The 16,045-nt window shown below is 42.9% G+C and overlaps 1 protein-coding gene across 2 annotated transcripts in view; it reads right to left on the bottom strand.

Moving 5' to 3' along the window:
* Ncoa6 (nuclear receptor coactivator 6) overlaps window positions 1-15,710 on the bottom strand; it is an 89,334-nt gene extending 73,624 nt beyond the window's left edge. For both annotated transcript variants that reach the window (XM_028888978.2, XM_028888976.2), the window contains exon 1: window positions 15,527-15,710. The gene's annotated coding sequence lies outside the window, so the exon portion shown is untranslated. The remainder of the gene's footprint in view (window positions 1-15,526) is intronic.
* Between the last annotated feature and the right edge of the window lie 335 nt (window positions 15,711-16,045).

A 16,045-nucleotide genomic window follows, 5' to 3' on the forward strand; every position in this document is an offset into this window, starting at 1 on the left:
AAAGAGAGCCTGTGGGAGCGGGAGATCCCAGCTGGATCAAGAACAGAGAGGGAGAACAAGGAATAGGTGACCATGGTAAATGAAGACCACATGAAAAAGGAAGAAACAAAGTGCTAAAGAGGCCCACAGAAATCCACAAAGATACCCCAACAATAGACTGCTGGCAATGGTCGAGAGACAGCCGAAACTGACCTACTCTGGTGATGGGATGGCCAAACACCCTAATAGTTGTTCCAGAAACCCCATCCAAGGACTGAGGAATCTGGATGCAGAGATCCATGGCTAGGCCCCAGGTGGAGCGCTGGGAGTCTAATTATCGAGAAAGAGGAGGGTTTATATGAGCGAGAATTGTTGAAACCATGGTTGGATAAAGCACAGGGACAGATAGCCAAATGAATGGAAACACATGAACTATGAACCAAAGGCTGAGGGGCCAACTGGAGCAGGCCCTTTGAATAGGTGAGACAGTTGATTAGCTTGATCTGTTTGGGAGGCAACTAGGCAGTGGTGCCAGGTCCTGTGCTCATTGCATGAGTTGGCTGTTTGAAACCTGGGACTTATGCAGGGACGCTTGGCTCAATCTGGGAGGAGGGGACTGGACCTGCCTGGACTGAGTCTACCAGGTCGATCTCAGTCTTTGGGGGAGGCTTTGCCCTGGAGGAGGTGGGAATGGGAGGTGAGGTGGGAATGGGAGGTGAGGTGGGGGGAAGGGGAGGGGGCAGGAGGGGGAAGAACAAGGGAATCTGTGGCTGATATGTAGAACTGAATGGTATTGTAAAATAAAAAAGGAAAAAAAAAAGATTATGCTAATAAAAAAAAAAGAGATTTACAACTGGACGTGGTGCTGCACACCTTTAATCCCAGCACTTGGGAGGCAGAGGCAGGTGGATCACCAGGACAGCCAGAGCTACACAAAGAAACCCTCTCTCAAAAGACAAAAAACAAAAACAAAAACAAAACAGAACAAAAACCAAAAAGATATTTACAACTGTAAGCAGTTTTTATTTTTGTTTTTTTGTTTTTTTCCGAGACAGGGTTTCTCTGTGTAGCTTTGCGCCTTTCCTGGAACTCACTCTGTACCCCAGAGATCCACCTACCTCTGCCTCCCAAGTGCTGGGATTAAAGGCGTGTGCCATCACCGCCCAGCCTAGCAATTTTTAAAATTTTATTTATTACATTTGTGGGCATACACACAAAAACGGGAGTCAAACACAGCTTCTTGGTAACTGCCTTTTCTCTGGTAGGCTCGGTGCTAGCGGCAAACACAGGAGCGGCTCTTTTAACAGGCCCTGCTACCCAACACTTAAATGGGGTTTATGAGCAGCAGGCGGCATACTACTCGGTGGCAGTGTGTATCAAAAAACTTCCCAGAGTTGGGGCAGTAAATGTGGCCCCCTGGTACCTCCGCCTTGAGGCTAAGATCTCAGGGGACTAAGGGAGAAGGAGGCAGCCGCCAACCGCTATGCACCAGCACCATTTACTAAGCTGAGCGGTGCCAGGGTCAGACAGCAGTTTAAGATTCATCTCATGTGATCAAAAAACAATACAGACGCTCAGTAAAGACAGATCCAGACAAATAAAACCTCTAGGCGCGTTACAGTGTGTTTAAAAATATACACAGGCTTGGGAGAAAAAAGAAAAAGTCATAGGCTAAAAAACAGTTTAAAAATAATAAAGTCCAGCCGGGCGGTGGTGGCGCACACCTTTAATCCCAGCACTCGGGACGCAGAGGCAGGCGTATCTCTGTGAGTTCGAGGCCAGCCTGGGCTACCAAGTGAGTTCCAGGAAAGGTGCAAAGCTACACAGAGAAACCCTGTCTCGAAAAAAAACCAAAAAAAAAAAAAAACAAAAACAAAAAACAAACAAAAAAAATAATAATAATAAAGTCCTTAAAAAGGTAAAATAAAAAACAATAAGTATGTAAAGATGGAAAATACACAGAGAGTCTGAATCCTGTATATTATTGTGTTACCTTTAAATTTTTTGATTGTTGATGAAAGAGCTGCTACAAGACATTAGATTATGAAAGTTGCTAGATTAAACCAACCTATATATTTTAAAAACATCTTGACTTCAAAGCGGAAGTCAAAAGGTGTGTTGCTTTGGGAGAGAGGTTATGATTTTATTTCTACAGGAAATGAGAGGCTGTGGATTTATTCCAGGTTGATACGGATCAGGTTTGATTAGGGAAGATGCCCTGAAAATCCAGGCTACCGACATAAAGAAATAAACGTAGAAAAACTACAAAACACATAACATATATTTTATCTGTGAGTTCAAACCCAGTCTAGTCTGGTCTACAGAGTGAGTTCCAGGAAAGACTCCAAAGCTACACAGAGAAACCCTGTTTTGAAAAAATCAACAACAAAACAAAACTATGTGTTTGCAATAAACACAATTTTTAAAAATTTCATAGGGATAATTGTTCTTAAACACAAAATCAAGAAGAATTGCCTTGATACAACTAAGGAGAAGCACCTGAAGACCATTATTGATCATAATTTGAATGAGTATTCACAATTTGAATACAGTCCTATTGTGGACAAAGCCAATAAGCTTTCATGAAAGAGAAAAGAAGCCAGTAGATGACTCAGTAAGTAAAGTGCTTTCTGTGCCAGTTTAAGGACTGAATTTGGATCTCTAGGACCCTTGTAAAAAGTTTGGTATAAGGGATGGAGAAATGGCTTATGGTTAAAGAGCACTTGTTTCTCTTGCAGAGGAACTAGGTTCAGTTTCCAACACTCACACAGTGGCTCACAACCATCTGTAACTCCAGTTCCAGGTGATCTAATGCTTTCTTCTGACCTGCAAAGGTACCAGGCAGGCAAAATACTCATGCACATAAAAACAAAAATAAAACCATGAGCACACACCTACTGTGGTTTGAACAAGACTGTCTCTCACAAGTCTCATCAGGTCCTCAGTTGGGAGCTGTTTGTGGAGGATTAGGAGGTATGGCTTTGATGAAGGAAGTATGTCACTGGGGGCAGGCTTTGAGGTTTCAAAAGACTCATACCATTTAGAGCTTGCTTCCTTTGCCTCCTACTTTGGGTTCAAGGTGTGAGACTCAGCTGTTCCTGCTGCGATGCCTTTGCTCTGATAACACGGACTCTAACCCTCTGGAACCCTAAGCTCAATGAAATGCTTTCTTTTACAAATTGCCTTGGCCATGGTGAAATTAGAACAACAGAAAAGTAATACACCTATAACCCCAGTGCTATGAGGGAGAAAGAAAAGGATTCCCTGGGGTTCACTGGCCAGCTGGTCTAGCCAATCTGTGAGCTTCACATTAGATTAGACACCCTGTCTCAAAATAGTAGTAGTAGAAAAAGTGGAGAGCAATCAAAGATGACACCCAATTTGACCTCCGGCCTCCACATTGGCACATACACTTGCATGTACTACATGTGCATTTACATGCTCATGAGCACACACATGGCACACACAAGCATTCATGCATGTGCATGCACACACACTCACACAGGGAGAGGGGGATCTATCATTACCTTGAATAGTACACAGCTTTTTTTTTACATGTTTCCAGATATATTTTTCAAATTTATGTGTTTGAGTGTTTTGCCTACATGTTATTCATGTGCAGGATGTGTGTGCCTGATGCCAATGGAGAGAGAAGAGGCTATCAGAGTTCCTGAAACTGGAGTTATGAACAGTTGTGAACCTAGGTCCTCTGCAAGAGCAGCAAGAGAGCTCTTAAAACCACCAAGCCATTGCTCTAGCTCACATCAGAGCTTTTAAAGAATATGGAAAAGCTGAACAGGTTTAGAGAAAAAAACAAGAAATAAAGGACAGCAAAGAGAAGTTTGAAGAAAAGTCTGTAAGAAAATGAAAGCAATATGATTATCAAAAAAGCTACTTGCCAGTGCCCACAGATGACTGACCAAGAAGAAAGGCTTCATAAAATCCTCAAGGCTTACTGGGCTATAGCTTGCTGGGCGCCAGATGTAGCACGAATCTTAAAAGGTCTTATTAATAAAAACAAACCTGGGCCGGGCAGTGGTGGCACACGCCTTTAATCCCAGCACTCGGGAGGCAGAGGCAGGCGGATCTCTGTGAGTTTGAGGCCAGCCTGGGCTACCAAGTGAGTTCCAGGAAAAGGCGCAAAGCTACACAAAGAAACCCTGTCTTGAAAAACCAAAAAAAAACAAAAAAAAAAAAACAACAAACAAACCTGGAGCCGGGTGTTGGGGTGAATGCTGGAAGATCAGAGACAGAACAGGCCACAGCTACCTCACCTCGCCAACTTCTCAGCCGATCCTGTTTCCTCAACTGGAAGCCTCTGTGTCCTCATCCAAATGGATTTCAGCTGAACTACTGCTAAAAGCCTAAAAGCCTAACAAGACTCTAGTTCCTGGTCCTTACGCCTTATATACCTTTCTGCTTCCTGCCATCACTTCCTGGGATTAAAAGCATGTGTCGGGGCTGGAGAGATGGCTCGGCGGTTGAGAGCACTGGCTGCTCTTCCAAAGGTCCTGAGTTCAATTCCCAGCAACCACATGGTGGCTCACAACCATCTATAATGGGATATGGTGCCCTCTTCTGGCCTGCAGGCATACATATAGGCAGAACACTGTATACATAATAAATAAATAAAAATTTAAAAAAAAAAAAAAAGCATGTGTCACCGTGGTTGGCTGTTTCCAATGTGGCTTTGAACTCACAGAGATCCAGACGGATCTCTGCCTCCTACATGCTAGGATTAAAGGTGTGTGCTACCACTGCCTAACCGCTTTGTTTAATATAGTGACTATTCTGTTCTCTGACCCCCAGATAAGTTTATTGGGGTGCACAATATATCAACCACAATTGTTCTTCTTAAGAAGGGCTTCTTTTTGACTGTCCTAATGAAGAATTACTGGCATGAGCAAATGACAGATGCATTAAATCACTGACCCTCTATTTTAATTCAGGGTGTTTACTTATCCATGATCTCCTGATAACTGCCCCTAAAACTTGAATCAGTTACCCAAACCTTGAATCATTGCCCACTATTTAAAAATTCTGCAGTGACATCGTACTCCCAAACACTGTCCAGCCACCAACATGGAAATGTCCTGAACCTGGTGCCCATGCCACCAACAAACTGCTCTGGCTTCATCTCTCCACAACGCAACATACCAGCGATCAAACACCTCACCATTCAATTACCTAAACATGCTTTAACCTTTTTATGTCCAGCATTCCCTCGATTCACCTCCCCACTTCTCCCAATCTTCCTCTTTATTCATTTATTTAGTAAATTTTTTGATTGTGTATATGTGTTCATGGTGTGTGTGGGACATATGTGTCATGGTGTGAATGTGGAGGTCAGAGGACAACTCTGTGGAAAGCAGCAAGCACCTTTCCCTACTGAGCTGTCTTGCTGGCCTACTTAGTACATTTTAATGTACTAGCTCTGTGCCATCTCAAGTGCTACCTATTAAGAGATGAATTGTGTCCTCCGATCTGTTTAAGCCTTGATTTTCAGAAAGGGATTTCATTCGGAATAGGAAACTAGTTAAGATGAGGTGGTATCAGAGAAGGCTCTTAATCCAATGACTCTTATCTTTCTAAGAAGGACATTTGGACATAGAGACACTGGGCTAGCTCCACGTGACAACAAAGGAAGAGACTAGAATGATCTGTGGCAAAGAAGCATTGAAAACTGATGCGAGCTGTGCAGGGCAGCTCAGGTCTCAAACTTAGTCCTGGCGTTCAGAGACTAAAGCAGAAAGATAGAAGGAGTTTACCGAAGTCTGAGGAACTATGAACTTGCTGGCACCCTGAGTTCGGAGTCTAGCCTAGGTCTGGGCCTCCGAGCTGTGAGAGAATAAACTTCAGCTGTTTTAAGTCACTGAGTTTGCTTCTCTGTAACTGAATCCCAAGAAAACCAACCCACCACCTTCTCCACAAAGCCTTCTCTTAACTTTCCAAGAAGTAATCTATTTTCCGAATTCCCACAGCACTGTGCTGTTCTGCATCCAGAGATGGTCTTGTGATGTAGTCCAGCTGAACTGGAACTCACTACATGGCCTACAATAGCTTCAAACTTGTGATCCTTCCTTCTCCTGCCTTAGTCTACCGAGTGCTGTGACTCTTTCCCTCCTTTATGTTCACAGGACCTTTCTAGATGAACTGTTTCTGGAAAGGAGAAATTATTGATGGCCCTCTGTACCTGAGGGGACTGCATTAAAAAGTAGAAAATTACATTTGTACTGATTTTTTCTTTTTATAACTCTCTAAACAATACATTATAACTAATTACATAGTATTTATACTGTATTAGGCATTATAAATAATCTAGAGAAAATTCCAAGAATACAGGAGGATACAGAGGTTAAAAGCAAATAGGACAGCATTTTTATAGGGGAATGAGCATCTCTGAGTTTTGGTATCCAAAAGGATCTGAAATAAATCCTCCATGGAAACTGAAGCCCAGACATACTCATACCCTGTTCATGGCTCTCAACACTGGCATGCATTCAATATATACTGACTACCAGTCACATTCCCCACCCCCAACACACTTATTTTCATCTGAATAGTTCTGAATGCATCATCTCCACATATGCTGACAAGTTAAACACAACACGAAAATTTTCTACTGAAAATTCTTATTTTTTGTTTTCTTGGTGCTGGGTACCCAAGCCAGGCCCTTGAACATTCACAACAACCACTCTACCGCTGAGCTACATATCCAGTCCAGTGACACTATTTCTTACGAAACATTCCTAGATTCATAGCTACTACTTGTTATGTCAATACACATAATATTGATATGTACACATATTGTTCTTAGCTAATGTCCACAATGGAAAAAGATGTTTAAAAATAACTTACTTGGGAGCTACTTGATTTGCCTTACTCTCTTCTCACTATCTAGGCCAGGCTTGGTAGGAAATAGAAATCCTCCTACCTCAGGCTCCTGAGTGTTAGGATTATAGGCATGTGTCACGGTACCTAGTCTTGATTTTTCTCTTAGTCTAGTAAAATGTAGTTTACCTAGAAATCTTTCCTGCTTTGCTGACACTTGGTGGGTAATGACGGTACTTTTTAATTTCTCCAACTGCTTAATTCTTTAAGTCTATATTTTATAGAAAGACCACAGAGTTACTTTCATAAAACATTAAATAAATATGGAAAAAGAGATGGTGAAATGCTCAACAGTTAAAGACAATTGTTACCAAGCCCAACAACTTAAGTTCAACCCCTGAGAGCTGCATGGTAAGAGAAAACAGACTCCCACAAGTTGTCCTCTGACCTCTACATGCCCCCACACACAACAAAATTAATAAATAAATGTAATTTTTAAAAATTAATAATATAGGAAGGGACTTAATCTAATAAATAATTTCCCAAATAATTATCTGATTCACAAATTCACCACTATTTCTTCCCATGAGACCCCTGTTTGATCTTTAAAAAATGTAAATAAATGGGCAGTGTGGGATAAATACTCAACAGGTTTAATATTAGTAAAGGAGACTGCTAATGAGAACTTGTTGCCTTTTTGTGTGCATACTGGGGATGCTGATGTTAGACATTGATATATACAGCTGATGTTAGACATTGATATATACAGAACATAAATACCTATTTATAGTCTAAGTGCCCTTCAAATTTGGTGATCACTAGTATTATTAACTGACACTAATATTATTGGTTGATCATTATTATCCTAAATGATACAGAACAGAAAATCCCTCACAATTATGTGTTCTAGTTTGTATATAAAAACACAGCATATCAAGCTGTATGGCTGCCATTTATCCTTCCACCAATAAGGCTTATTTCCTTTATGTACTTATCCATTTATGGCTGTAGACATTTATTAAATAGTTCACTAGTTATCTGTGAGTGTGTGTGTGTGTGTGTGTGTGTGTGTGTGTGTGTGTGTGTCTGTGTCTGTGTCTGTCTGTCTGAGGAGCACAAAGGGCTGTCAGATCTCCTGGAAATGGAGTTACAGGTAGTTATGAGCTGCCTGATATGGGTGCTGGAAATCAAACTCAGGTCCTTTGCAAGAACAATATACATTCTTCCTTGCTGAGACATTGTTCCAGGCCTAGAAATTAATTAATTAACCAACTCAGCAAATATTTGTTGAGCTCCTAGGCACCCACCATATGTATTTTTTTTAGAATAAATTAAAGTAGAAAAAGATCAAATATTTAAAAGATCAATATGCTAGATTACACAGTAGGTAGAATTTGGAGTCAATGGCAAGGAAAGGAGAATATAGGAGCAACCCCTGGCCCAACCCTCAAGAAGTACCCAATCTACTGAGCAGGGAGGGAATACATCAGCTCCATCGCTTCCCACTCTCCCTGTGTTGATCCAGTACTTCACAAAAGGGCTTCTTTTCCTAACAGACAGCTTTCATTACAACACTAGAAACTTTTGATGACTTCCTACTGTTTAATCAATCAAGTCAAACTCTCCATCCTAAAACAAGAAGAAATAGAACATTCAAAGTCTTCCACAAACCAGGTGTGTGGCATAAACCTGTAATCCCAGCACTCTGGAAAGAAAGCAGGAGTATCTCAAATTCAACACTAACCTGGGCTCCATAGAGAGAAGCTGTCTTAAAACAAAGCAAAACAACAACAACAACAAACAACCAAAAAAATCAACCACGGTCCGTTAGCAAATGCACAAATTAGGAAGACAGGCTTTGCAACTAGACTGCCTGAATGCCAATTTATTATCAACTGTTACCTACATTTCTTGCTTAGTCTATAAAAAGGAATTTTAAAAAGCAGCGGCTTCGCCGGGCGGTGGTGGTGCACGCCTTTAATCCCAGCACCCGGGAGGCAGAGGCAGGCAGATCTCTGTGAGTTCGAGGCCAGCCTGGTCTCCAAAGCAAGTTCCAGGAAAGGCGCAAAGCTACACAGAGAAACCCTGTCTCGAAAAAAAAAGCAGAGGCTTCTTCACTAAGTTATTATGAAGATCAAATAAAATATAACTTGTGAAATGCTCAGCACCTATTTAGCAAATCGTAGACATGCAAAATATGACCACTCCTTTTAAAAGTTTTATCTATCATTGTTGCTGCCATACAATCTTCATTTTGAGCCTTATCTCCAAAAACACTGTGTAACAACCTGTTTTCCAGGCAAATTGAACTCGTGTGTGTGTGTGTGTGTGTGTGTGTGTGTGTGTGTGTGTGTGTGTGTGTGTGTATACAAGTCAGAGGACAACTTTGTTAAGTCAGTTTTCCCCTACTTTAAGGTGGCTTCTGGCAATCAAACTCAGGCAAGTGCCTTTATCTGCTAAGCTGTCTCACAAGCCCTGAACTAGATAGATTCTTACCCCTCAGCACACACCACTATACTCATGACTCACCAGTCTGTAAAATAGTGTATCATCTTCAAGTATTAAGTCTCACCATTCTTGAGGCTCTAGCTCAGCTCCACAATACATTACAGACACTCATCACACAAACTCTGCTATATTCATCTTGGTATCCTGTCGACTCTGCAGTGTGAGTTCTAGCCAGTTTGTGGCATACATGATAGTTCTTAATAAAACAAATGTTCAAAGAATGAATTCCTGTTTCCTCTCTCTTGTGGAACTGTTAAGACAGCAGCTCTATATCACAAGTATAAAGACCTCTTTTGCAATGTTTTGTAAAGCTGGCTAGCAAGTTCTCTATCACCAGTGTGGTAATTTCTAATGTAGCGCAGTACCCAATGCACAGTTGAAATGAATTTCACTTCATCTTACAAATTAAATTCTCACTTTATTCACTGTGTTCAAGTAAGTATAGCTCAGCTTTTTAAATATATTTTAGTATTTAACCTGCCCATAAACCCATGTCTATTTTCAGTCATTCCAACCTTATCCCATTTGCTATTTCTTAGAAGAGACAATATTCAAAACTCCAAAAAAGAAAGAATCAGAAAATCAAATGTCTACAAAACCATAAAACCATAAGTAAGAGTACTGCAGAGCACGAAGAACTAGAAAATGCATCTGCCTACAAGTTTTGCTGAGTTTTTCTATGAAAGAATAGGAGTTTGGTGTTGACAGATCTTCCAAGTTTTCAGGACAAGTCAGAAATTCAGAAGTTTGTGTAAAATTTTAAAGACACGACCAAGAAATTCCTTCCAGTTGTCTCCACCTAGCTCTCAATCATTCTGAATTAACCTGAGAGCCAAATATATGTAACTATTTAACTATGATGAGTCCCTACTCTGTGCCAGGTGCTGGAGAATGAGACATGAACAGTAGCTATAAATAGCAGCTAACATTTATTGAACATTTTGTAGGTGCTAGGCACTGTTCTATGTTACAGGAATTAATATAACCCTTTTAACAACTCTACAAAGTAAGTACTATTATCTTTATTTTAAAGATGAAAAAGCTAAGACACAAATGTTATATAAATCTGTTCCAGGTCATGCAATTATTAAACAGCAAAGCTGAAATTAGGACCTCAGATTCCACCAAAAAAGCTTACAATTTGAAAGCAAGTACTATTCAGTATTTGGTATTGAGATCACTGATTATACATAGATGAAATAATGAAATTGCACCTATCCTCATCCCACACACAAAGTGGATCAGAGATCTAAAAATTAAAGGCAAAACAGTTGAAATTCTAGAAGATAATGTACACAGTAACTTAAAAATCTTGGGGGAGGAAAAGATTGATAAAATTGACAGTAAAATTCCAAACTTTTAGCAACCTTAAGTAGATTTATTTTAATTTATTAATTTAAATACTTATATTTTATGTGTATGAGCACTTTGTCTAAATGAATGTATGTGTACCACATGTATGCAGTATCCATGGAGACCAGAAGAGGGCATTGGACCCCCTGAAATTAGACTGCTGCAAATTGCAAAGCAGGTGTGGGAAACTGAACCCGGGTCATGTACAAGAGCACTGAGTGCTCTTAACCACTGAGCCACCCCTCCAGCCCCTCCCAGTTTTTTTTTTCTTCCATCGCTAAGGTTCAAGTCCAAGGCACTGAGCGTGCCAGGCAAATTCTGTCATTCAGCTATGAATTTTCAACTTTCAGAGTTTTAAAATATGTAACAAATTGGGAAATGACATCTATAATGCATATATACAAGGGTTAATAATTAGAATATGTAAAAGAACTCTTAAAAAAATAATAGGAAAATATATAATCTAACAGAAAAAGCCCCAGCTGGGTGTAAATTGTGTAAACCTAACACTATCACAGTAACCCACTCAGCAGACTCCGGAACAGTCGATTTGCTATCACTGAACAATAAAAAATATTCAGGGGTCTATGTCATGTTGCAGGCACACTGAGCAGGGAGGGGAATCCAGCCAGAAAAGCAAAAGCAAGATGGCAATTCTTCGAAGTATAGAAACTGGATCACAAAGTAGAAGTTGAACATCTAACACATCAAAAGTAAATCAAGGTTTAACAAACATTTGTAAAAGGGTATTTTCAACTGTGTGAGCTGATATAAATTCTCTGTCATAACTGCTCAATTCTGGAACACTCAGAGCCATAGATGCTACATAAATGAGTGTGGTTGTACTCCAATGAAACATTCTTTACAAAAACAGGTGGTTGACAAGATTTGACCTGTGATCTAGTTGGTGAATCTTAACGTAGGAAGCTGTAATTCCTACACTCTAGGAATACTTTCTGTATCTTATCCTACTTTTTATGTCAGTGACACCTCGAATTTTTCTAAGCAAAAATTATACTACACTTAACAGCTTTGAAATGGTAAAAAACAAAAACAAACAACAAAAAAACTTTCTAACTTATTATCTGTGACAATTTTCCATTCATCTTTATTTCACTGAAAAAAAATGTTTTTTGACAATCATCATCCAAACTAAAGTTTAAAAATGCTCCCTTATCACTCATAGTATCAGTTATCAACACCTGGAATGTCTAACTCTGCTCAATGTCCATCTCTGAACCTTAATTTAGGTCCTTATTATTTCTTTACTTTCTCTTCAGTCTATCCTCAATAACTCAAAAGAACATCTATTGTGCTGGGAAGCTAGCACAGTCCTTAAAGTTCTTGTCTTCCAGGCATGAGGACCTAAGCTCCATCCCAGGAATCAATTAAAACAAAAGAAAACAAACAAACAACAAGAAAACAGGCACAGTGGCATATACTTGCAATCCCAGTGCTGAAGAGGCAGTGACAGGCAGAATCCTGGGGTTTGCTGGGCAGCTAGCCAACCCTACTTGGCAAATTCCAGGCCATCAAGAGACCCAGCTGATGGATGGATGGACAGATGGATGGACGGACAGACGGACAGAGAGAGGTGTGGGTGAGTGGATGATATAGATGTATGCCAAGTTAAACAGTGTCTGAGAAATGATAAATGGAGATTGAACTCTGTGTTCTATATGAGCACACGTTTACACACACATACAAGAACATCCATTCATCTTTTAAAAAGCAAACCTTGTCATATATTCAAAAGTCTTGTCTCCTCCTCACCTGAGGAGGACTCAGGCTAAACTCCTCAGTCAAGTCTTTAATAACCTTCAACCTTCCTCATCTTGTCTCTGACCATACTTGCACATATACTGTGCTCCACCTTATTCAAGGTACATGTCTTTGAAATTAAAGTTATCAGATCCATCACTTGTGCTGGTAACGGAGTATATACAAGGCTTGGAGGATGGCTCAGGTCGTAAAGTGCTTGTCCCACAGGGGCATACAGACCTGAGTTCGGAACCCTAGTCCTTACATAAAGGTAGGTTCAGTGCATATCTGTGACCCCATTGCTGGAGGGTAAAGACTGGCAGATCCTGGAGCTCCCTGGCTAGTCAGTCTAGCTGAATCAATAAGCTCCAGGTTTAGTGGAAGGCCCTGTCTCAAAAAAAATAAAATGGTTGGGATGGTAAAATGGCTCAGGGGGTAAAGGCACTGCTGTCACATAAGTGGAAAAAGAGAAGTGATCCCCACAAGTCCTCAGATTTCCACACACATGGCCCCACACTTACACACATACACAAATAACCAAAGAACAGAGAATAAAATGTCAAGGTAAAAAAAGAATAGGGTAGAGAAGCAATCAAGAAAGACACCCAAACTCAACCTCTGGTCTCCACATGCATATACACTTACTCGATTAAGGACTGCACATGCACACACTCACACACACTCACACACAGTGCAAAGGGGATAGTTCAGTGTTACAGTGTTTATCTAGCTTGAGCAAGGCCCTGAATTCAATCCCTACCACCACATTCCCAAATAGGTAAGTATACAGGATACATCAGCCTAAACAATTTTTACACTTAGTAACTATTTTAATGTAATTGGTTTTCTTTGTAATCAATGTAGTTTATTTTATACAATTAAAAATATTATTTTGAGAGATCCATGCTACAAGGGCCATAGCACACATAAGATCCACCTCTCTGCATTAGAAAGACTCAGAAAACATACATGAATATACATGTGGTGTTGAAAATCCTTACAAATTCTTTTAATTAAAAGTCCCTCCCCATCCCTTTTGTGCTGGGGATAAAACTAAGCACCTTATGTTGTATCCTAGGCAGATACTCTACCATCTAACTACAATGCCAACCTCTTTTCCTCTATAGCCCTGGCTGGATTCAAATTTGAAGCTCTCCTGCCTCAAGCCTCCTGTGTGCTGAGATTATAGATGTGAGCTACCATATCTAGTTTCTAAGGTTTGTTTGTTTGGTTTCTTTCAATTATGTGGAGTCCTGTATTGTCTGTCATTCCTTGGTATATCCATGGACAATGGATTCTCAGGACCTCCTAGGATATCAAAATCATTATATAAAGTGGTATAGTACTTACATATCCCCTATACCTATAATACCCAATATAATGTAAATGTCATGTAAACAGATGTTAGGCTGTCTAGTTTAGGGAATAATAATAAGAAAAAATAATAGTGACAAGAAAAAAACCTGTATGTTTAGCACAATACAATTTTTTTTAATGAATGTTTCCAATCCTTGATTGGTTGAAGCTGTAGATGCAAAACTCAGGGGCATTAAAAATCAACTATATATACTGGCTGATTTATCTCACAGTCCATTTGAACTCTGAATTCCCTATTATAACAGAACTTCAATTAAAGTGACATGATAGGGACCCTATGTCTCCATCATCGCTCTTTTTTCCTTTCAGGTTTCTTTGTGTTCTTTTGCTGTGCAATAAACATCTAGAAGGGAGCAGCCTCTTTTTAAACTCTAGAAACGTTTTTTCTTAATGCTTTTTTTTTTTGGTACCAATGGAGATCTAGAAAATATCTAATAACTGATTATCTATACTTTTTTTTAATATCTCGCTCAGTCTCTGTACTGACCAACTTGTTCAAACAAAAATTATTGACTCTCTAGAATGTGGTGCTGTCTGAGTTAGCAAACCCCTTTAATGTGTTGAATGAGGAAGCAGTAGGCCGTATCCAGGAGCCCCTGTCACCAACTCGGACTATCTTGGGAAATCAACGACCTTTCTATGTCTCAGGCTAAAATCACTACTTGATCTGAAACCATGACATGATCTCTAAAGCCACCGTAGTTTTTACATACTCGTTCTTCACCCTTCTAACTAGTTTCAACAAGACCTTTCAGATGACCTCCCCAGGTGACCCTGCTCTTTAAGTAGCGGCTGTCCCCTTCCAGGAAACACACTTTGGGTCACCGCCCCCAAACAGCCGGGTCCCTCCTTTTAAAGACAACTACTTAAGTTGATGGAGGTTCTCTCCATTCCTAACCAGTTCCACTCTGTACCTTCTGCTGTCCAGCTCCTACATCCAACCCCGGCCACCCTTTCTTTCCTCATCAAGCTTTTCCCTTTTCCTGTTGCTGCCTCCAACAGGACTAGGGGCTCCTTGGGGCTCCTGGGTCCTGAGACCCTTGGGAGTCATAACGACTGGCCATTCAGCGCCAGGACCTTTCCAGTCCGATTCCCGCGTCAGTACCCCACTCGGATACCAGCGTTCGCAACCCCCATTTCTAAGCAATCGCCTCCTGTGCATGCAAAAACTACTCCAGCCCTGACAGCCGGGACTTAGCCCCCAAGCCGCCTCCCCTACCCCCGGGTGCTACTCCGGGGTTCGGAACACTGCGCACGGCCTAACCCAACTCCACGGCCCGCCACCCCCTCAGCCCACCAACCCCAACGCCGGTCCCGTTCGCTCCGGGGGGGGGGAGGGTCTTTTCTCCGCGCCCCCAGCCCCGACCTCACGCCCCGCTGGTAACCGGCTCCAGGGCCGCAGCGCCACCCGGCGCAACCCCCGGCCGCCCTGCACTCCCGCAGAGCCCCGACCCCGCACCCTCCCCACCGCCGCTCCCGCCCGCGCCCCGCCCGCAGGCCCCGGGCCCGCTCCCCAACATGGCGACGGGGACACGAGCGCGGCGGCGGGTGGGGCGGCTGCGGGCCCGGGCCGCACTCGGGCCGAGCTGCACGGCCGCCCGGCGCCATCTTCGCGCGCCAGGCCCGGGCGGCGCCTCCTCCCCACGGAGCCAGCCGGGCCCGGCCCGGGACGCTCCGCAGGCCCACCCCTTACGGGCCAGCGTCGCCGTCGCCTCACCTGAGCGCGGCCCCGGCCCTCCCGGGCGGGCCTCGCAGCGCCGGCCCGGGCCGTGCGTGCCCGGCGCCCTCGGCGCGTCCGTCCACCCGTCCTCGCGTGCGCCCGTCCGTCCGGCCGTCGGCGCCCGGCCGCCCGCAGCCCGACCCGGCAGGGCCTCAGGGAACCGGTGGGGAGGGGGGGATGGGCCGGACCGGGCCGGGGAGGGAGGGGAGGGAAGGAGAGAGGGAGGGAGCGCGGCGGGGGCGGGGCGGGCCCGAGGGGCGGGGCCCTGCCCACGTGACCGGGCGTCCCCTGGCGCGCAAGGTGGAGCGCGCGAGCTGAGGAGCTGGCGTGCCGAGCGCGCGGGCGTGCGAGCTCCGGTGCTGGGTCCGATCGCGGTCCGGTTAGGTGTTCGGCGCTATCGCAGCGGAGGGCTGTGTGTGTGTGTGTGCAGGCTAACGCTCCACGCCTCAGTTTGCTCATCCCAGCTATGGGGATAGCAGTATTTCCTTGCGCAGAGGAAATGAGGGAAAGGCTTGG

The sequence above is a fragment of the Peromyscus leucopus genome, chromosome 4, assembly GCF_004664715.2.
Source record: "Peromyscus leucopus breed LL Stock chromosome 4, UCI_PerLeu_2.1, whole genome shotgun sequence".
NCBI lineage: Eukaryota > Metazoa > Chordata > Mammalia > Rodentia > Cricetidae > Peromyscus > Peromyscus leucopus.